This window comes from Gekko japonicus, unplaced genomic scaffold (genome assembly GCF_001447785.1).
Source record: "Gekko japonicus isolate JY-2015 unplaced genomic scaffold, Gekko_japonicus_V1.1 scaffold2123, whole genome shotgun sequence".
NCBI classification, from domain to species: Eukaryota; Metazoa; Chordata; class Lepidosauria; order Squamata; family Gekkonidae; genus Gekko; species Gekko japonicus.
Window position 1 is genome coordinate 110976 of NW_015166484.1, and position 22914 is coordinate 133889.

Here is a 22914-nt window from a genome sequence, read left to right on the forward strand (position 1 = left end):
TCCTCTTCCGTTTGGAAGGCTCCGGTGCCCTCCTCCTCTTCTGCGTGGCCCCGCGGTCCCGACGGCTCGAACATCCACTCCTCGATGTCCTGCTTGGGACTCTCCTTCTCCGAGGTAGACCCTGGCTCCGGGAACAATCCCTTGTCAAATAGACTCTCACGTAATCCGCTCCCCCGACGGGAGTACACCTCACGGGTGCCCTGGGTGTTGTACATAGTCCAATCATCCTGCTGGTGAGTCTTCCGCGGACCCCATTGCGAAGGGGTCGGAGGCGGCCAAGACAGATGTGCAGGCAGGCGGGGAATCGCTCCCCCCACGGCACCCTCCAACGAGGCTGCAGTCGTGAACACCAAAGACGCGGAGGTTTGTGGGACCGATCCAGAGTCCCCCTCCGTGGTAGGTAGGTTTCCCTCAATTCCGCTCATGATCTCGCCAGATTCGGAACGATAGGAAAAAGAGAGTTCTAACAATATGTTGGATCCCCAAGCATCGAGAATAAATCCACGTTTTCAAGAAAAGCAAGATTTTATTTCAAAGCGTTGAAGACATGCTCAAACACGTTCTTTGTTAGAACTGGGGATACACAGTTAGATCAAGCATAATAAAGGAACTTCAAAGAGATACAGGTCCAATGAATAACTTTCCCGCTGGCGGGCTAAGGAAACGGTTGCGCGCCCAGTCCATGGGAACCAGGCAGGATATTAGCCATAACACAGGTGCAGCAGTCATGGGAAAAGCAATAGCCAAGCATTACAGCATCTTCTCCCCCACACAACCTCCAGCAGTTATCAAAAAAATTAGGCTCACTCACATTTATGTTCATAGTTTTTTGGCTCAGGAAGTTAAAATTTTTGCTCACAAAACTCAACAGCTTAGAGAGAACATTGCTACCCACCTGGATCTAACTTAAATGGCACTCAAGGTGTTTTGAAATTCAAAATTAAAAGTGTGCAAGAATATTTCAAAAAGAGCGAGCAGTGAGGAATCAAAAAACATAAAGCTAATTATAAGAGACTAACTACACAGTAAAACATTGGTTCAAAACAAGAATACAAGTTGCAAAATGTTACCATTCCAAATTTGCTCAGCAAGCAAAGTCCAACTCTCTCCAGAGTTAACACAGGCAAAGTGTCTAACCCATGTCAAGCAGATTTCAAAGAATGCATCCAAAGCCAAGGAGCAAAAGGCCACTCATGCCTTACCAGTTGCCAATTGCTAACTGAAACGACTAACACTTAAGACCAAAGGATCCAACATGGTTTTGGGCCCATAAACCAATCAGAACCTTAGCTCATGATGTCAGTGATATATGATCTGTTACTAAAAATGTGACCTGAGGATGAAAGGGGGGGGAGCTAGCTGCAGTCTAGTTCGACCATTTCCCACATGTGCAAATCATGATATCTATTTGAATGGAATGTGGCTAATTGGTTACCATGGTGTCATGGTTTTGTCTTTAGAAGGGAGTTAGAGATAGGAGCTTCCCTCCCTGCCCCTGGATGTAATCTAGTCATGATGAATCTTCCCATCAACCAAGTTCTTTCCCACTTAAACTTTTCAACTAAGTTCGCAGCCTAGAGTCCGAACCGATAATTGAGAAAACAAGGAATTGAACAAGGATCTCAGGTCCTCAACAGTAACAATTAAAAAAAAAACACCCTGTACTTAAATGACACTGAATGTATTTGTTCTAATTGATATTCTTTTAATGAACTCATTAGCTATAACAGTAAGATCAGTTTCCTGAGAGATCTGCTTATGTCCATGAAGAAGAGCCATGTGATCGAGCCTTGCCTGTCTCATGCTTGACCATAGAAAGGTTTTTATTCTATGAAGGCATGAGAATGACTGTTCTGAAGTGCAGGAGGAAACAGGTATAGTAAGGCCTATTCAGTTAATTTTAGCTGATTCTAGTAGTAGCTGATGCAGACATTTTCCTTGTTCTCCACTGAATAGATCAATCACATCACAAAGAGCTAAAAGTTTAACTTTCCGCTCCCTTGCAATATCCAAAAATATATCCCAATGAAGCTGTAGTTGGGCAGTAGTTGGGCAACAGTCAGTTTTGTAAAAGTTTGGAATGTATGTACTATCATCCTCTCCTATGGCAAACTTTTCAATTTTGCTCATACATTGGGACACATCTGAGGAAAACCGATTGTGTAAACTGCTGTAGATATCATCAATGATTTCATAAAAGGTTTTCCTATAGAAATCCTTAGATTGAAACTGGAGAGGATAATACCCAGCATCAACATGTCGTGAAGGCTTTTTGCACCTAGGAACAGTAGGATTCTCTAAATCTAAAGCTTTTGCTGTCATGACTGTCTGAGACCAGAACAGTTCAAAGTTGTTCTGCAGTTGCTTTGTACTCTCTTTTGCAAAAGCAAGAAGAAGTTCTGCTTAATGAAAGATTACATTTTGAAGAGATGTGTTAAATGTGTCCAAACAACCATAGCAGAATAACTGTAGCATGAAGTAAGAAGCAAATCTCAACAAGCTTTGTGCATATTCATCTGCTTTTGTCCCAGGATCTCCTCTCTCCTCAGAAGATTTATTTATTTATTTATTTATTTTTCACACTTATATCCCGCCCTCCCCAGTGGGCTCAGGGCGGCTAACAGAGGCCAGATCATTAGTCTAGCCATAAGTAAAAACATATAAAAATATAATAAAACATCAAAACTAAGACTAAAGTGCTCTATCCAGTTACTAGTGTCCTAGATCCAAGATGGTATCCCCACGACTCGAGCTGGTATTCTCAGCGTACATATCCAGTGGCGACAGCGTTTCTGATGTAATTCCAAGTTCTCCCTGGGGCCCCGTCAATGCATCCATTCAGATGTCTTGACGGTGGTGGTATAGTAGGGCGGCGGCTCCTACTCAAAAGCCTGGCGGAAGAGCTCCGTTTTGCAGGCCCTGTGGATACATTCTCAAAGAAGCGGATACCCCCTGAAAAAATGAACCGTTCTCAGTCAAGGATATATAGACCCATCTCACACCCAGCAAAAAGCAACAGCAGCAAGCAAGCAAATGAACAAAGCTATTTCAACAAGGAAACATAGGTGATTATGTAACTGCAACGTAAAATAAATTGAATAACTTTTCCTCAAAATGTAAATTGGAGCCAAACAAGTATGTTGGGCCCAACAGAGGTCTTGCAGTCTGACTGTTGCTACATTGAAAGTGGGTGGAGCCAGCCAGGGTTAAGGAGTAAGTTACTTTGTGTGGGCCATAGGCACATGTCTTTTAAGGCAGTGTATAAATTCTTTTTATATATATAAAAATTATTTTTATAAATATAAACAGAACAGAAAAATAAAATAAAATAAAACCCATATCATAATTATAATTACATAAAAAAGAATGAGTAAACATATAATAAAAATGATATTGTAAATGGTAAAGATTATATAATAGCAACCATTTTTTCACTATGTCTTATAATAAAAGATTGAAACATTGGACCTTACCTAGGGTTGCCAACCTCCAGGTGGTGGTTGGAGATCTCCTGGGATTACAACAGATCTCCAGGTGACAGAGATCAGTTCACCTGGAGAAACTGGATTTTTGATCCTCCAGGCATCTTCCAACTGTAACATTTCCATATAATTAAATACATTTTAGGGAAGTTTGGCTTTTTTGGTTTTTTTCACCTGTCTTTTTTGGGGGGGATCCATTAGCCCATTCATGTCTCTGAAGATCATTATCTTTCCTTCTTGAAAATCTAAAATGGATTGGAAAACATTTTCATTAAAATTGTCTCTTGTATTGTTTGGGGCATATATTGTAGCTAGTGTGTAAAACTTGCCTTCCAGGAGCATGATTTTCAGAATCATATATCTTTCTTCAGAGTCTCTCAATTCTTCTGTAACATTTATTTGTAAATTGTTTGTATAAACCATGACTCCTTTTTTATTATAAATTCTTAATAAACACGCAAATACATACTAGCAAACAGGAACAAGGCCCAAAAGAATCATGGAAATTGTAATATGATACAACAGGAAGGAAGGGCAGTCCTGTGCTTCAGCTGCCATTGTAAAAGAGTCCCTCATGAGAGTTTGTCAATATTTCCTGGCACTGGTTGCCCAGAGGAGGCTTAGCCTCCCCAGCCAAATCTGGGGAAGGCTTGAGCCCCTCACCCCCGCCCCAAATTTATGCCTAAACTGACATGAATCTCTATCAGTTTGGCATGGAGTGGAGCGCTAGCTACCTACAGGAGCAGTAGGGCTATCCAAAGTGGAGAGTCAGCTTTCAATCTCTCCAATAGGAGTTCTCACAAAATCTTCATAGCCCTACCAGGAACGAGTGGAGGAGTGACCTACCCAGTTTGGATGACTTCCCCCACTGAAGAACTATCCTTCACTATGACTGCTCTTGCTCTGAGCCAGACCTGAGCTCTCACCGCTCTCTCCCTGAGGCAGAACTGAACTCTCTCTGTACTCACCTTGAGATAGATGTGAACTCCTGCTGTGCTTCGTTTCCAGCATTCTCCTTCAGAGGCAGGACAGTCTCCTGTCCATCATAGCTTCCATAAACATACAAATGCTTATAGATGTATTAAAATATACCTTCCTTGGACAGTTGATAAAAGTGTGTGGCAAAGACACTGTATTGGTATCTCTCATATATAATGCTGTTTTGGGGTGACTCTTTCCTGAACATTCCACATGCTCCCAAATCAAATGACTCCTTGATGTGTCACTCACCAGGGTTCTATCCATTGGTGGCTGCCACCCACAGAGGCCGCATGGGCCAAAAATCAACTCACAACAGAACTGTGCCTCAGGAGAGAGGACGGCTCGCTTGGCCAGGGCCCTGGCTTCTAGCCTCCTTCTCCCCCAGCCTGGCGACTCTTCATGGCTCCATGCTGCTCGGGCCCACCTTGACTGGCTGATTCTCCTGCCCCCAGAGCCTCTGGCACTCCCAGGGGTGGCCCCGTCCCTGGCCGCCATCTTCCCGCCACCACTCTGTCATTGTTTGATGGCATTGCAGGCCTGGCTCGCCTTCTTCACTCATCACTTCCCCCAATGCCCTGCCAGCAGCCTCTCTGCTGCTTTGCCCCACCCCGCACTCCTCCCCACCTCTATGGCTCCAGGTGGGTGAGGGGCCGTAGGGCACCTCTGGCGATGGTGGGGTGTGTGGGTGGCCTTATGTCCCACCGCCGACTCCCTGCAAGTCCTGACAGGGACTGGGACATGGCCAGGTTGCTATGAGTGATTCCCTCCCAAGTCGTTTCCACATGCTTTACGGGCAGTGGGTGAAGTGAACGGGGGCCACCGCCAGAGAGGGCAAGCCAGCCAAGGAGGAGGATGAGCCGACATGCACAAGCAGCATGGGCCTGAGCACTGGGGAGGAGGGAGAAGTATACGAAAATGCTGAGGGGCGGTGTGCAGCCTCCTTCACACATATGGAAATGCGTGGAACGGAGCCAGGCCTGTAAGGTGCCTCTCACATCTTTCTAGAGCTCGTTGTATTGCTTCTACAATGAGCTTTGCTACTAGTCAGAAATAAACCAGAATACATGTTAGGCCTCAACCATCAGCAATACCATGGATAGATAGGGTTACCAATTTACAGGTGGGGCCAGGACTCTATGGCATTATACCGCACTGAGGTCCCTCCCTAAACTCCACCTTCGCTAGGCTCCACCCTCAAATCTCCAGGAATTTACCCACCTGGAGTTGGCAACTTTATATGTAAAGTGACAATTGGGCATTTCTTTAGAAAGTGGGCTAATCTCACATCATTTCAGGTTAGCATGATTAATCCAATTAAAGAGATGAGGTACAGAAACAGAGAGGCCAAACAGATTTGGCTAAGGTTCTGTGACAGTACCAAAGAACATTTGCACTACAGAAAGAGGATTAAGAGTGGCACCAGTTTTACATATACTTAAGTGAGAATGCACTTGCATATTGATTGCTGTCATGCAGACAACCATACATGCAGACTCAGGTCCCATTCAGGCTCCTCTAAACAATACACTCCCAGCTGCAGAAGTGTTGAAAAGCAGCAATGGTAGGCCAAAAACTGGGAATGATGGTACAAAAATGAGCTACCATAGACCCGCAGGCAAAGGCTCGGGCATTGGGGAACGTGTATATTTTTCATTCAAATGTGTATCTTTTATGTGTAAGCTGCTTTGAGTCTCCAGTATGGGAGAATATGAAGATAAAAATTAATAAACACTTTGTTCACGGATAATGGATAGATTCTCTGGAAGGTGAGACTGCGAGCCTAGCTTTGGTGCAACGCCCCCTATCCTGATGCCTCTTTTATGCTTTTCTCTTATCTCATGATTTAGTTTGTTTCTAAAATGCACCACCTTTTCTATTTTGAGGGACAGGACAAGTTCTCAGACAACTCTACCCAAGTTGTCTACCCAAGTTTCTGCAGCTGCATCAGATCATAAGTCAACCAAGGCTTATTCCCTAGAGATTAAAAAAAAGACCAAAAAAGTTCATATTGTTCATTTCCCACTGCCAAATGTCATGAAGCATAAACTGGCCTAATTCAGAAATTGAGCTGAATAATAAATAAACTATAGTCCCTTGAGGAACTGGATGCTTTTCTGGTAACTGCTGTCTTCCCTTTTTTAAAAAAAACAAAAACTAGAAATTCTACATGCACTTTCCCTTGTCATTGAACATTCTTATTTCCAGATTCACTGAGTTAAATCTAAGCCAAGCTCCATGCTCGATTCCTGGTACAGCATCTACATGTCTTGAAAGGTGACCCTGGAAGTGGGGGGGGGGGACCTTTGGCAACAGTGTGGGGAGTCTTCACTGGCAAGGGGGAATTTCTTAAAATAACTACCCCCATTGTATGAGTGGAGGTGCTCTTTTGTTCACAGACAAGGTGCTTTGGATCCAACATGCTGCCTGCTTTCTTCTACATATTGGACCATAGGTCTTCTAGGCAGCTGAAGAGTGAGATCTCAAAGCAGTTCTTGGATTACTTACAAGACTGTCATAAAACAACACTGGGAATCCACCAGGAGGCATTCGGTTCACTTTCAGTTCCCTTGGTTTGTTATAGCATTCAACTGTTTCAGACACAATACCCTCATTTTCTCTGGGGTTTATTTTTAATCAATTTTTATTGGCTTGGTGGGAATAATAAAGCAGGATGATTGCATGCTTTGGAATCATGCCTGTCTCTCTGTGCAAGCTGAGGTAGACATTTTGAACAGGCCCCGCCTGATCTCTTTGCCATGCCTGTATTTATTATTATTATTAATAATAATTAGACTCTTTCCTCTCTGTTGAGATCAATCATTCTGCCAGAGAATGACAGCTGAAATTCTCAGGACATCAGTCTGCAAGCCTAAGTACAACATTAGCATAGTGCTCCTATCAAATTAAAGGCTATGAAAAGACAACACCTTGGATATTGGCTTGGATTCCACGGAAACTTACCAGAAGAGGTAGGATTTCCACCTGCAGACAGTGACTTTCTTGCCTCCCCCTCCCACTGCAGCCCCAAATGCCCCCGAAATGCTGTTCCTAGTGGATGTGGGAACCCTAGGAGCAGCACAAGAGGGGAACTGAAGGGCTGCCATAGGAAGTGCTCCTTGGGTACAGGAGACCCCAGGAATAGCTTAGGAGGAATGCCATCAGAGGGCGGAATAGGTTAAAACCTGGGGCAACCTAGCATACATGGATTTGTTCAACAGAATCCAACCATAGTCTGAACAGTCAAAAAACAGACTTAGAATGCAGGGAAACTGCTGCTGAAAAGGGGATTTCCACAGACTTCTTAGAAGAGGCTGGCACAACTTGTCTGCATGGAGCCAAGCCTAGTTTTCTTGGTCTGCAAAAGTAGGGGAGGAGACCTTGAGGCATCTGGCAGGCCAACATGGACTTTGCAAGTCCTAGGTTGTTCAAGGCCTCCTTTTGAGTCACAACAGATAATTTGGGCACACTTAACGGGCACTATATTTTCTGTTCCTGACAACCTGGGCCTTGATTCCTCCTGCTCTGGTACCTAGAAAATAGCTACTCACCCTTTCTGCATTCTCAGTGTTCGAGTCGAGGCAATTTAAGTCCATGGTGAAACAGCATCCAAATAACCTGGGGCAACAGCAGGCTGAAACCCGGCTGACCACTGAAGGGAGGTGATGTCATGCAGACTGGGGAAGGAAACTGGAATAAAAAGGTTGAACTCGATTTTAGTTTTGCCCCACACTTATCCCAGGATAAACGGATGCTATTACAACCAGGGATAAATGCAAGGTATTGGGTCGCAAGTTGAACTCTGATAAAACCAGGGATGAGATCCAAGTGTGGAAAGGACCCAAAGAGGGTCTTTAGCAGGGTCTATATCAGTGGTTCTCAACCTTCCTAATGCCGCGACCCTTTAATACAGTTCCTCATGTTGTGGTGACCCCAAACCATAAAATTATTTTCGTTGCTACTTCATAACTGTAATTTTGCTACTGTTATGAATCGTAATGTAAATATCTGATATGCAGGATGTATTTTCATTGTTACAATTTTTCCGAGGCGACCCCTGTGAAAGGGTCGTTCGACCCCCAAAGGGGTCGTGACCCACAGGTTGAGAACCACTGGTCTATATGCTTCTCTGTCCTTTTCAGAATCTAAAGCTGTGCTTCCTTTTCACACTGACATGCATCTGTCCACTTCTCCCACAAAGAGGGGGCTTGAACAGCCCATTTCCTAACAATTGAGACCAACTGTGGGCTGTCATAAGTGGTTAAGACGCTGAACAGCAGACTGTGGAAGCTCCCGTCTCTAGTTCCAGCTCCTGCCAACCAAGCAGTTCGAAAGCAAGAAATTGCAAGTAGATAAATAGGGACCACTTCGGTGGGAAGGTAACAGCGTTCCGTGCGCCTTGGTGTTTAGTCATGCCGGCCACATGACCACGGAAACGTCTTCGGACAGCGCTGGCTCTTCGGCTTTGAAACGGAGATGAGCACCGCAACCCTAGAGTCGGATTCGACTGGCTTTCGAGCAAGGGAACCTTTACCTTTTTACCATTCCATTGTATTTGAAAACATGTGCCTTGCACACGAAAGCTCATACCTTAAATAAGCTTCTGTTGGTCTTAAAGGTGCCCCTGGACTCTAAATTTGTTCAACTGCTTCAGACCAACAGGACTGACCATCTGGACCTATCGTCATTAACCATGCAATCCTAAACACAGTTACAGGATTGCACTGTAAGATACATGACAGTTCCCTTTGTCACATAGGACTGACCCAAAGAAAAGGCTGCTGACTACTATCTAGTTGTTTATTTTATTTGTTGCTCAAAAATCTGGCTCTCGGGTTTAAGAATGTTAATGTGACCCTGCAAGGAAAGTGCTCTTGGAACAGAAACACAATAAATTTGAATAGCAGCTAGAGAGTTCCTTAGATATTATATGTGTTTTGGACCACAGTAAAATGACATGCTCAACAATAACACGTAGACATTAGAGACATTACAGTAATTGGTTTTATGTACAACAGATTGCTTAAAATATTGGATAACTTCCCAGGAGCATACTGGAATATATCATCATAGCAGAAGGTTTTTTTAAAAAAACAACTGTATGTTGCTTAAAATAAAACTCTTATTTAGTGGCCGCGATCTAGCTGCTGTGGTGAAACAACTAATGCGCCCTGAGTTATAAGTGCATTTCCATTAACATCAAAAGATGTATCCAGCCCGTTCAATAGGACCTGGATAATAATGTGGATTAGGATGTGCATCCAGATGCTGAGATGCTTTTGCATCAGCACTCTTCACAGCTCTTTCTGTCTGGATCCAGGCAGGCCCTGCCAGCAAATTTAATGACGACACTTTGCATCAGTCTTCAGAGAATATCCTTCCCTTTGCCTGTCTTCTCCCTCTTCTAGCGCTAATAACAGTTTGTATATGTGATAGGGAAGTCAGTTTCAATCAGTGAAAATGTATGGGAGGAGAAGGATTACCTTTCTCCCTTATACTGCAAACCCCAATCCAAATCTGGTCCTGCACATCTTTTTAAAATGCTTGGAAGATGCATTCATCGATCTTTTCAGCATCCTGTGTAAATTACCAACTTCTGTTGCTTATAATGTCCATTAATTTTGAACAGTCTGATTTGTCATAGTCCAGGGAGGTTCACTTTATTTATTTGCTTGGATCCACTGGAGCATTTCTGCAGATAGAACAATTTCTGCCCTTGGAGTGTGATCTTCTCACCTCCCTCTCTTTCTACAGCCCCAAATGCCCCCCTCCATGCTGGTCCACAAGAATGTTGCACTCCACAGATGGAAGTCCATCCATGGAAATGCTCTGGTGAATCCAAGTCATTGCTTAGAAGATTATTTGACATTTCAAGAGTAATCAAAAGCAGGGCTATTTTGGGGCAGGAACGCACAGGAATGGAGTTCCGGCTGACTTCAGAGTTTGCCACGCCCACTACAGCCAAAACCTCTGCATGCCTGGCTACAGAGGGAAGGCCTGGAAAGTAAACCCCCCAGCGACTCCAAGGAGGGTGGACTGGGGGGGGGGCTGGAAGGATTGGGGAAGCATTTAAATGCCTCCCCGTGCCTTCCCTGGCCTGTCCAAGGGCCGGCTTGCCTGGGCTCCCCGCAGCTACGGGGCACCCGGGCGAGCCAAGGGAAGGCATGGGGTGTGACCTAATAGGCTAATGAGCTGCACGGTCAGGGTTGTGGCCTAATATGCTAATGAGTTTATGCTGTTGGGTGTGGCCTATTATGCTAATGAGTTCCTGCTGGGCTTTTTCTACCAAAAAAGCCCTGATCAAAAGGATTTGTCAAAATTCATAGCAGGCAATCCAGCCAACAAAAACAGAATGGTTACAATAAACTGAATGAGAATTTGGATCCTAATCTTTTTTGCTGTTTCCACAGTGTTCCTCTCGACTGCAGAGGGGCTGCTTTGTTGTGGAGTGTATTCCAGGGGTAGGCACTCTCTGTGGAACCAGAAGAAAGCTTTTGAGACCAAGCCATTGTGCCATTTTCTCATATGCATCAATTATTAGAGACCTGTTGAAGAGAAGTAGCATCCAAATTACACACATTTTTAAAATGAAATTTGCATAAAACAGATGCTTAAGAAATGTAAAAACTCTAATCCCCTGAAAACCTGTCTGTAACTCGTCAATACTACTTTTGCCGGTTACATATGTTCTAACATGCCCAATGTTTTGTGTGTGTGTGTGTGTGTGTGTGTGTGTATAAAAAGATTAAGTAAAAGATAAAAAGTATTCCCTTGGGATGTGTTTGATCCAGTGATCGACTTGTTCTAGCTTGCTATCTCTCGCTTATTTCTTCAAAATATTCTGCTTCTTACTTTAGGTTTCAGACAACTGGAAGGCTAAACATTTTATAATACAATGTTTAAGTCATCAGTAAATATTAGAATGGCATGGGAAGCATATATGGAGCCTCAGAATATTTTTGAAGCTCAGTTAAAGGAACGGTTTACATTACTTTTTCGCTTTTTAAAAAAAGTAAGGTTTATGGAACATAAAGGCTATGGAAGTATAGGAGTTAAAAGATAAACAAAAAAGTTGGCCGTATTGTAGATCATAACTTGCGAGAGAAAATGAGATATTAAGGGCCCACCTAAAAGTTGTACCTGCCATAAGTCAGGTCAGGATTCAACAACCCATTTGACAGACAGATGTGACATCAGGGAAATAATATTCCCAAGTTCTCAAGGGCCTGATTCAGCTTGGGACCACAGTGCAGGGGTAGGAAGAGGAACTTCCATTTCCCACCATATAATTTTGATAAAGGAAACAAGCCAGATAGTTTATTAGCTGAAAACTTAGCACACAAACCCCCAGCAAGAATCTGTGGTACTGAAGGCTGCTCCACATGGAGGACTTCTTCCACCTCGGCCGGATCAGTATCATAACTATAATGGTATACCAACTACTGAATATGTTTTAAGACAGCAAAAAGTACTCTGGCAGTGAAGGGAGGGGGACAGGCCTGACAAGATACCACAAATAACAGCCCTGTGTGGACCCTCCAATATCACTGCAAAGGCCTCTGCGTTCGAGTTCACAACAGAGAATTGTCCCTGTGTGGTTTACAAGCCATGACACCAACCTGTTCTGTCTTCGTACCTCCCCATTATTATTATTATTTAAATCACACTGGATTAAATTTTGACTAAACGTTTGAATTTTTCATAGATCTTAAAGGGGCATTTGATTCAATTGATAGGGAACTCCTCTGAGCCAAGCTACAACAACTAAATATAGACAAGAGACTCCTTAACCTTATAAAAAAGCTATATACTTTAACAAAATGCCAAATTAAATGTTCACTGTCAAGGAAATTAACTTCAAAAATCCAATTCAATAAAGGAGTCAATCAAGGTTGTATATTAGCACCCTTTCTTTTCAACCTGTTCCTAAATGATCACTCCCTTTACCTTGAAGCTGTTGATGGCCATGCTTTTAAATTGGGTTCTGTCCATGTCCCTCTACTATTATATGCAGACGACATGGTACTACTGTCCTGCTCCAAAGTTGGTTTAAAGCGTTCACTAAATAGATGCTTTTTCATATTTTATAAGAAATAAATTACTTCTAAATCATGAAAAAGCAAAAATACTTATATTTTCCAAAACTTGGAGACTATTCAAATGAACAACTGGAGGCAAACCGATTGAACAAGTCAATTTTAGATACTTAGGTTTGCACTTCCAGTATAATGCATCTCGGTCTGTGCAACGTAACTCAGCAATAAATAAGGCTAACATCAACGCTTCCGCCATTTCTCGATTTTTCTACACCAGAGACAATCAATTCATACCAGCTGCATTAAAAGTCTTCAAGGCCAAAGTATTTCCCCAACTCATGTATGGCATTCCAATATGGATAAGCGCACTTAATGGCACCATTGAACATACTCAATCTAAATTTCTTCAAAAGATTATGGGAATGCCGTGCTGTGTACCTTATGCAGCTCTATGTTTAGAAACTGGGTTAAATTCTGTGGAATCTGGTGCGTGGCTTATGACAGTAAAATATTGGCTGCGCCTACATTACAATGCAGAACAAGGGAGCCTTAAACAACAAATGCTCACAGAGTCAAACATGTCTAACTGGCTATCATACATTGAGAATAAAATAACTGCCATGGGTATCCCACTGGACTCTCTGTTTACGCTTCCCTTTATGGGCGCTTTTCAGATGATTAAACACAGAGTCCTCGATATTGAAACAGAAAGGCTTTACAGTTAGTCTTGTTCCCCCCTGAACTTTGAGATACCCCTCACGGTAGGCCGATTGGCCCGATATCTATCCGCAACAGCGCAGAGCCTTCTCTCTAGCAATATTCAATGTAATACTATCAGCAATCTTGCATGGGAGATATAATAACATAGTATATGCAGATAGACTTTGCCATTGCAACTCTGGATGCATTGGAACTGTTTCGCATATTTATCTGCATTGTCAATTTTATGTGGATTTACATTTTAAATATTTAAATCCTATTTTAGCCGACATGACAAATCTTCCTGATGCTTTAAAACTGTACCATCTTCTAAATGATTCTGTTCCGGAAATATCAATGAACGTAGCCATGTTTTTATAATCAGCGATAAAGCTACGTCAGGAAAACTACCAATGAGTAATTGTTTTATGCAACACTATGCAATATTATGCAGTCAGCAAAATGCTCGGCTAGATGTATGGCTCTATATGGTTTTAAATGCATATTTAAATAAAGAAATATTTCTTTTTTATAGTAATCCTCTTTTAAGGTATTTTTATGCCAATAAAGGTGAACTGAACTGACTAAACGTTTGGTTGTTTAAAATATTAATGCAATACAGCAGGTTCAAATATATACATTTTGTTAAGAATGGAAGGGTTGTTCCATTTATGAAATATTCTAGCGGATGCTAGATTGTACTTCTCTCTTATAAACCATAGGTTTGGTAATGGGTATATTAGAACAAAATAGTAGTTCAGGAAAGCAATCAAGAAATGGAAAAATCAGTAGTAAAACAAAAGCAAGAAGTGGATCTTATCCCACATTAATTACTTATTACCGAGTCTGATTTATAACATGCTAGAATAATTATGGTACCAATGGCATAGAGCGATTGGGCATGAATTGTCACCAGAAGATTGGAAATTGGTACTTCAGACCTAATTAAATTCAAATAGCACATACATTGTCTTCGTATTTGATAGCCAGTTTGGTGTAATGGTTAAGTGCGTGGACTCTAATCTGGGAGAACTGGGTTTGATTCCCCACTCCTCCACTTGCAGCTGCTGGATGACCTTGGGCAAGCCATAGTTCTGTCAGAGCTGTTCTTGAAAGAGCAGTTTCTCTCAGAGCTCTCTCAGCCCCACCTACCTCACAGGGTGTTTGTTATGGGGAGGGGAAGGGAAAGGAATTTGTAAGCCACTCTGAGACTCCAAGTGAAGGGTGGGGTATAAATCCAATCTCTTCTCTTCTTCTTCTAAAAAGAAGTCTAAGTTAAGATTATTTATTAGTGGTATGTGACTCAACAGAATTAAAATCCATATGGATGGTGGAAGTTTATTAAGATGGATGATGATTTTGTACATATATTGCAGATTTGTTCTAGTCATCAAATGTTGGACCATGATCAAACTCTCATTGAAATTGTTGATCATAGACTAAAAGTGCAAAGGATATTACTACTGTCAAGGGAATAGCATCATATCCATATGTGGTCAAACAAGCACAAAAACTTCCATATATAACAAAGTACCTCAACTGGGTCTGTTACCACTAATAGAATTAACTATCAATAAGCTACTAACATCTGCAAAAACAGTAAACCTGAAGAATTTAATATAACCTACAGAAGAAATGTAGTCAACATTTCCCTTACTTCCACAGATAAGGAACAGACACAGGGCCCTCCTTTCTTGAAACTCCTCCCTCCCCCTCCCAGCAGTATATGTTTTAATTTCCTGCAACTTTCTATTTTAATCACATCCACAGTGAGTAATGTAGTTTTGGCTCTGAAATGACATTTGCTTGTTTATCTCCAGGAACCCACTAATTTTATAATGCACTCAATTTAGTTTTTCAGTAACATGTTAATAGGGTGCTGAATTGTGCATCCAGTTATCAGCAAAATATACAGCTCCTGATGATACCTTCAGAAGCTCACGTGGCTTCTATAAGGTATGCAGAGGTCACCAGACATGTCTTATGAGGTTCCGGCAGTTACATAATAAAACTACTGTTCTGCAATGATATGTGCATATAATTTATTTCATTTAAATCCTTTTATATCACATTTGTAAGCCTTTACAAGATCATACCTAATTTGAATTCACTTTGCCAAGTACTTTAGGCGTCACTGTTAATTAGTTCCACAGCTGCCTCCATCTATTGCAGGAGTTCCTGTTTTTTTATTACTTATATCCAGTGACCTATTTGATATATTTTGTTTTCTCCTCCCATCAGAGAAACCAGCTGTTCGTTTTTAAATACAAATGGCAGACTTCCAAGTTGCCTCAGAACTTGTTTTCATAATCTAGAATATCCAAGGTTGATTCAAAAGTTGTGATGGAGAATCAATAATCCAGATATACGTGGGATGGGAAGTGACACATTTCCCTGCCAGCTATCTTCAGTTACAACAATGATATCACTTCTGCGCACTGGTAAATCCCAGGTTTTGAGGGCACCTGGGCAGGGAGTTCCCAGAACCCCCTCCCCTCTTCTACTCACCACCAGGCCTCCAAACATGCCCTCCTTCCCTCCCACCCACCAGCACGCCTCCCCCCTGCCTGCTTGCAGTTCTCCCCTCTGCCTGCTCTCACCCCCCTCTTTAGCCCTCTTCCAATGGCACTGGGCAATGCATGTAGCCGCGAGCAAAGGGGAGCACTAGCAAATAAGCCGGTGGGAGGGGGGATCGACAGCAGTGGGCCCTTCCAGAAGCCCTGGGCCCCGGCAGCTGCCCCACCTCAGGGGTGTGCAGGATCTGGTCCTGCCAAAGAATCTGCAATGAATGGCAGACTTGGGGCCCACATCTGCATTTTGCCCACCTTGTTATTTACATGGCAGAACGGCTTTTCTTGAGCTGAAACAATAGCAGTGGAAACAATGCCAGCTGTCCAGTGGCTGTTTTCCTCATGTTCATCCTGCACTCCCCACGAGGGTTGCCAGCCTCCAGGTGGGGCCTGGATATCTCCCGCTTTTACAACTGATTTCCATCTGACAGAGATCAGCTCCCCTGGAGAAAATAGCTGCTTTGAAGGGTGGACTCTATGGCACTGGACCATGCTGAGGCCCCTCCCCTCCCCAAACCACGTCCTCTCCTGGCTCCACCCCCAAAGTCTCCAGGTATTTCCCAACCCAGACCTGGCAACCCTACTCCCCACTACCAGTGACAGCTCCAAGCCTTAAGGGAGCTGTTGAGCTAAGCAACCACATACCCCTTTCACCTGAAAGGGACATTGTGTACAAACCGGGAACTATCTCACTTTGGTGTGCTGTGAAAACTGAGAATAGCAGTGGTGCTGTGGGAGGGGGGTAGATGCCAAGTGGGTGGGATCAGGTGAGGCTTTTGCCCAGCAGGGCTTCAGACTGGCCATTGGAGTTATGTTGGCTGTGCAGATTTTAAAAAAGTTGCTTCAGCAACAAGTTGCCACCATAGCACAAGGATCTTTATTGCATTACTGTCTGTATGCACAAAGAAATGTTTTTAACCGTTTGTTCATTTTAAAAAGCATCCTGCTAAACAGATCATCTGCCTGTAACATTGAAGAGCTGCAGGTAGAGCTACGCATAACCTCAGTCCCTGACATTTTGTGGTTAGCTCTGCTGCTGCAGCCATTTTGTGATTCACTTCATATTTTGTGGCTGCACTCACCATCCCATGTAAGAATTCCAAAGGTGCCTGCAGGCTCAAAAATACTGGGGACCCCTAGTCTTTCCCCACATGGAGCTGGTAACCCTGTCTGGCTCATCATGTGGAGCATGGGCTGCTAGCCATCTACTCCATCTTCTCTCAGCTGCACCTGTATGAGTCTGCTGCCTCTGCTGTTCCTGCCTGGTAGGAGAGGATCCTAGACGGCTCGTGGTCCAGGCCCTAAACTGGCATGATTGACCCATAGCTATCCCAGGATCCAGGAGGGCAGATGGAGGTTCAGGTGCTAGTCTTCTTTGAGATTGGCCCCTGGAACTGATGGAGTAGGGTCGGGGGGGCTGCTGCTACCATGGGGTGGGGGTCTCCCTGACTTCCCTGCTCTTCCTCAAGCTCCTCTTCTGAAGATTCCAAGTCAGAGTCCATGGTCCGCCCAGCGTGGGTCATGATATCTCATAAAGGACATCAAGTTGGCCGCAACCAGGGCCAGGGCTTTTTCGGCGGCGGCTCCTGTCTGGTGGTACGAGCTCCCAGAGAAGATCCGGGCCCTGCGGGACTTGGCACAGTTCCGCAGGGCCTGTAAGACAGAGCTCTTCCGCCAGGCCTTTGCATAGTAGCCGCCGCCGTTATTGTGCCACCACCGTGTTACCATCTTTGACGGTGGATTAGACCTATAAGTGAACCAGCCCTGGGAAGACGCCTAGATGACCGAAGAACTTACGTTGTCAGGCTAGGTTGATAAATGGAACCCATCTTGGAGTAATAAGATTTAACATCTAGAGCACCGCACTTTATTTATTGATTGTTTTTATGCTGTTTTAACTGTTTGTAATGGCATTTGCCTCTGTTGTCAGCCACCCTGAGCCCATTCGGGGAGGGCGGGATACAAATCTAATAAATAAATAAATAAAGATACAAAGAATCTGTGTCATAACCTTTCAGAGCTGAATTTTGCACATGTGGAAAAGTAGTTATGGACTGAGGGCAACAACAGGAGCCCCAGCCCACTGTGTGCAGAAGGGCTGTGGTTCAGTGGCAGAGCATCTGCTTGGCATGCAGAAGGTCCCAGGTTCAGTCTCCAGCATCTCCATTTAAAGGATCTGGCAGTAGGTGATGTGAAAGACCTCTGCCTGAGAACCTGGAGAGGTACTGCCAGTCTGAATAGACAATACTGACCTTGATGGACTTCTTAAGGAAATGAAGGCAGCTTCATGTATTCATGTGTCCTATGCGCCAATGCCATGATAAAAACAACAGAGAAAAATGTCAGAGCCGGATATTTCTTTGACAGTTCTGCCACATGCTGAAGAAGCAACTTACAGTGCAGCTTCAATTTTAAAATTATATGGAAAAGGAGTTAGCCACTTTAGCAGTGTACATAGCTGCAATGGAAATGTGAATGGTTCTTCCCTATGAATGTGTGCACTTCATGATCAGTTGCAGCAACAAAGAATAAACAAAGCAAATCAGTAGGCTTCAATACTGGCTCAGTTCTAACATCACTTGAAACCATGGTTTAATTAAACTTACTATTTCTGCAATCCACAGACAGGCTAAGAAGATGAGGAATGGCTCAAAACAAGTTTAATATAAACAGAAATTTAAAAATCTCATACAGCCATTTATAACCCTTGTTCTAGACAAATTTAAAGTCATGTGATCTTAGGAAGCCCAACAAATTACTAATTGGCTAACGCTGTAAATTATAAGGGAATGTCTCTAAATTGTAAATCCTATCACTACATCTTCTTCCTTAGCTATTATACAATACCAATATAAAGTAATACATAAAATAAAAATAAACTATATGTATTTAAATTACATAATGAAAATATATTATCTACAAAAATGATCTTCAAAAGTTAATAACATAAACTACATTTTGTTCATTAACATATCTCTATTAGTCATCCTGGAGGATTGATTTTTCTAATCCAATGCTTCAATATTAGTTCATCAGGGATATTTACCAGGCCCTAATGTCAGGATCCACAGCAAGACAATGAAGTACATGCTTCTAAGAAGGTTTTACTTTTATTGAAAAGCCATAGATGCAGTAACATGAACACTGTTAGGAATGGCGGGTTACCTATGCGCATAAGAGGATATAGGGCATTCGTATGTGCCCCCCAAGTACTACCCAATTAGATGGGCTCCCGTGCACGGGCATTAGGCAGATTCTCTAACAGCTGTGAAGCTGGGAAAGTAAGAAGCTCCCACGAAACCTAGACACTACCCACTGCTCCTGTGACCTTGAGAGATATGCGTTACAGCTCAGAAGCAATTAAGCGCATGGGAAGGAATGCAAAGCAATTAGAAACATACACCACACTTATGGCAGCTATAGCTGACATACTGCCCCCTCGAAAATCAATTCCCCCCCAATAACAGGAATCTCCCAGTTATTCTGGGAGATCTCCCGGTTTGCCCAGGAACTCCCGGTGAAACTTGCGGAGCAACTGAGGGGCCCGAATATCCCCTACTTCCACCCATTCTAGGTGCTGGGGTCCAAAGTCTTTCCATTCCACCAAATACAACAATTTGCCACGTCTGCGTTTAGAATCCAAAATCTTAGTGTTCCTCGCCCTCGATCAAAATAGGCGGTGGTACCGGACGTTCTGGACGCCAAGGACAGGACCCAGAGTCTTTCTTCAGGAGGCTGAAATGAAATACAGAATGCAATTTCCTCAAGTTCTTAGGTAATTCCACATCAACCGCCACATCATTAATAACTTTGCGCACTTTAAAAGGCCCAATGTACTTCCAACCAAGCTTTCTACTTGGACGCAACATTTGAATGTTTTTTGTAGACACATACACGGAATCTCCAGGCTGCAGAGCCCAACCCTCCACACTTCTCTTGTCAGCCTGTGTTTTGTAAGCCTCACTTACTCTGGGAGGCAGCCTCTTCTTGCCACCTCCGTGCCGCAGCACTCTGATGCTGGCCGGAGGAGGCAACGGGGGGGGGCGCTCTCCTGGCCTCCTCTGGCCCGCAGCACTCTGGCGCTGGCTGGAGGCGGCGGCAGGGGGCTCTCCTGGCCTTGTCCAGCGCTGGCCAGAGGCAGCAGCGGTGGGGCTCTCCTGGCCTCTTCCAGCCCGCAGCGCTCCGGCGCTGGCCAGAGGCAACAGTGGGGGGGCTCTCCTGGCCTCCTCTGGCCTGCAGCGCTCCGGCGCTGGCCAGAGGAGGCAGCGGGGGGCTCTTCTGGCCTCCTCCGGGCATCAGCGTTTTGACACTGGTCGGAGGCGGCGGGGGGCTCTTCTGGCCTCCTCCGGCCCTCAGCGCTCCGGCGCTGGCCCAGGAAGGCGGCGACGGGCTCCCTGGGGCTGCAGTGCTCCAGCTGGCCCAGGAAGGCCGGCAACAGGCCGTAGCGGGGGAAGCTGGGGGTGGGGCTTGCTGCCACCGCCATTTTGCTAGCTCCTGGAGTAGCGCTCCGGCACGTTCCGGCCCCAAAAGACCCCTGCTTTTACAGATTCTGCAATCAGTGCTAAAGTGAATAGTGAACACAAAGAGAAGGATCTTGAACCTTGGGATGGTAGAGAAGGTTCTACTGCGGAAGAACTTGAAGCATTAGAAACTGATGTTGTAAGTACATCATGCCTTACACTGGTGGGATGGGCGGAATTTGGAGCAGAAATGTCCAGGTAACATACCATGATTAGTCTATCATAGAATCATGGAGTTGGAAGGGGCCATACAGACCATCTAGTCCAACCCCCTGCCCAATGCAGGACCAGCCTAAAGCATCTCTGAAAGCATCTTTATACCTACTGTCCCTGAAAAGTTGTTCCAGAAGATCCCCTCACACACACACACACACACACACACTTGACTAGGCTTGAATTGTCAGCCTTTGTCATAATGTCACTTGTAAGGAACTTTTGCTTTAAGTGAACACAGTCTGTATTCAGGAAAAAGTGAAAATTGGGTAAAACTGGACTTTGTTGAACTTATGCTTTAAAATGAAGGCACCTATTTGAAAAGAAAAAGTGTGGCTCCAGTAATGAACCCTTATCCAAGTTTGAGAAAGTTAGTTTTGAAACTTCTGAGTAATGGGATTAGCACTCCATAATGTTTGCACCCCATAAGAACTCTGTCACTCTTGTCATTCCTAAACTGGACAGGAATTTTAAATTCATCTGTTCCTATGTCAAATTCTACAGTCTCAGGTAACCACACATGTGGGACTTTGCTTGCCACTAGCCACAATAAGGCAAACAGTTGTGTTCACAGTGGCCAGTCCTCTTTTAGTTATGTCTGAAGCTGTGGCGCAGCAGTGCTTAGTAGAAAATGGCTCTGCTGTTCAACAATGTCCAGTATTTGCAACTTCTGATTGCAAAGACACTTCTTTAAACTTGAGGAAACGTGCTGCGTTTGTGCCATTTTGAGACCCAAGCTTTTCCCCCTGTAGTCTAATGGATGGGATCCCAATGACATGTTTCGATACAACGAAGAAAACTACGGCGTAGTGTCGACTTATGACAGCAGTTTATCTTCATATACGTAAGTTGCAATAAGTAGCTTTTGTATTTTACGCTGGTTGCTTCTGGCTCATCTTGCCTGCACAGTCTTTTCTCAGAGCCCTCGCCTGGTGAGCTGGAGAGAGTCCCTCTCCTCCGCTGCCTAGGAAGAAGGGGCTCTGGGTCTTCTGACAACCCCTGCCATACGCACATGCTCATCTGTCCAGAAGACAGGAGTTAAAAAAGAAAGACGAGGTTTAAGCAGTTGCCAACAAGTCCTAGCTATATATTAATTGGAATGAACACTTCAGAGTGAGAAAAGGATGATTTTGGAATAAGGTCCATTCTGCTGTCTTGAATCCTTCTTAGTTCTGTGTTTTGCAGTTGGCTTGCTTAGCAGAAAGATTAGTGAGTCCTTAGCAGCAATATGTGTATCGATATTTTTGAATAGCACAGCATCCAATGGGCTAGGATAGAAACTTTTCCATAATGAGATTTGTTAAAAACCAGTCCCTGTAGGGAACTTGTGTATGGGTTAGACAGTGTTACCGATGCAACGAACATGAAATTGAGTGGGAGGAAGACAGGGGGGGTGGTCATGATGTGGTCCGTGGGGTTGTGAAGAGTCGGACTCAACTGTGCAACTGAACAACAAAAATGAACAGTGGAAAGGTGACATAGTCCCAGTATTATAGTTATAACACTGATTTAAATGTATAACTAAAAATGAACAGTGGAAAGGTGATTATCTGGTGACATAGTCCCAGTATTATAGTTATAAAATAAGACAATTAGTACTACAAAAATATTATTTCATATAATTACTATTTTTGCTGCCTAAGCTGATTTATGCCAAATATGCTATATTAATCTCTGAGTGTAACATTTACTAGCCTCTATATTATGTCATATAACAACTAGCTGTAAAATAAGCCAACAGTATTTGCATGAGTGCAACATTATCTCTCTCAAAAATGCTAAAGGCAATCAATGAGGCTAATGAGATTTTATGTGAACCACCTGCTGGTTGAATTCCCTTGGATCAAACGTCTTTGATGAAGGTGGGTAAAGCCTTTAATTAAGTGCACAACAATATCTTTGAAAATACCAAAATGGACGAGAAAATTCATGTTTCTAGCATGAAATAGAACACGTACAAGTAGTTAGTTTCACAGCAATTAGATGCAGGAAAAGAGAAAAGTTTCAGTGATCCACCAAGTCCTATCCTTAGTACACATTTACAGTGCAGTCCTAAACAGACTTAAACTCTGAGTTACACCCATTAATTTCAATTGATTTAGAAGGACGTAGCTGTGCTTGGAATTGCACTGTTAATGTATCAGTTATGGTAAAAGGTTATCAATTATGTTATAATGATGTTATGATATTTTATAATGGACAAAATTTCAACCGGCATCGCACAAATAGACATTTATTCGGCATATCAAGACTTTATTGGCAAGTGGTGGCCTGTATTAGAACGACTGTACTGTACTATTATGGTAAGGTAACTTGCACAACCGTTACGAATGTATGAGGTTATAGTATGATCTAAATGTTCTATTTTTTGATTCTGGAAAACACTTGTTTTATTGTACCAGGTGTGAAACTTGGA